Consider the following 1,066-nt stretch of genomic DNA (forward strand, 5'->3'; position numbering starts at 1 on the left):
TTGCTCAGTGCAAAGAAAGAGAATAATTAGAATCTGGTATTTCTTTGTTCTTTCTACATGTGTCTATAGACATGAACAAGTTCTTTGAAAAACATCTATGACCTTTGAAACGTCTTGTCTTCATGCTCTATGTTGACTATGGTTTCAATAATAAACATACATTTGCATAAAGCATCCATATTTATCCATGCCCATGTTGATTTAGAGTATTACAAACTTGAAAAGTTTTAATTCAAGGTACATTTAGAACAAATAAAAAATGTGCGATGAATTGCGATCAATCGCGAGTTAACTCATAACAATCATGCGATTAATCGCTATTACATTTTTTTATCGATTGACAGCCCTAGTGATTATACCTTTATTACAATGTAATACATTGTGTAATTATACCTTTATTACAGTGTAATATAAATGTGTAATTATACCTTTATTAAAGTGTGATAATACCTTTATTACAGTGAAATTATACATTGATCACCACATTTCTCAACACATTAAGTCATTTTACGATGCGATAAGGGCTTCCCCTCCCTACAAAAGCCAGTTTAACCACTGTATATATATATATATATATATATATATATATATATATATATATATATATATATATATATATATATATATATAATCTCTCTCTCTCTCTCTCTCTCTCTCTCTCTCTCTCTCTCTCTCTCTCTCTCTCTTTAGTTAGCTGTTCCTTTATGGAAAGAAATATTCCTTAAAATTCAATTTACACATCACTAGAGGGCGTCAGAAGACAGTGGTCTCGTGAAAGATTGTTCATTCTGCAAAAAAAAAAAAAAAATCAGTAGCCTACTCGGTAGAATATTTAGAAATTAAAAATAACAAATACATGGCGTGTTGAAAGCGCCACAGATTTGCAGTCTGAGAACTGTATGCGCAGATAAGTGGAGCCTCCGATCAGCATGAGGGCTTCATCTAGCAGGTTCCTATAGCAACTGATCAAACGTTTATTAACTTGAGCCGTGCGCGCGTTCTGTGCTTGTGAAACAGCAAAGCGCGCGGATCAGCGTGAATGCGCACTGAGCTGCGCGCCTAGTCT

The sequence above is a fragment of the Scardinius erythrophthalmus genome (genome assembly GCF_964197995.2).
Source record: "Scardinius erythrophthalmus genome assembly, chromosome: 17".
Taxonomy (NCBI): Eukaryota; Metazoa; Chordata; class Actinopteri; order Cypriniformes; family Leuciscidae; genus Scardinius; species Scardinius erythrophthalmus.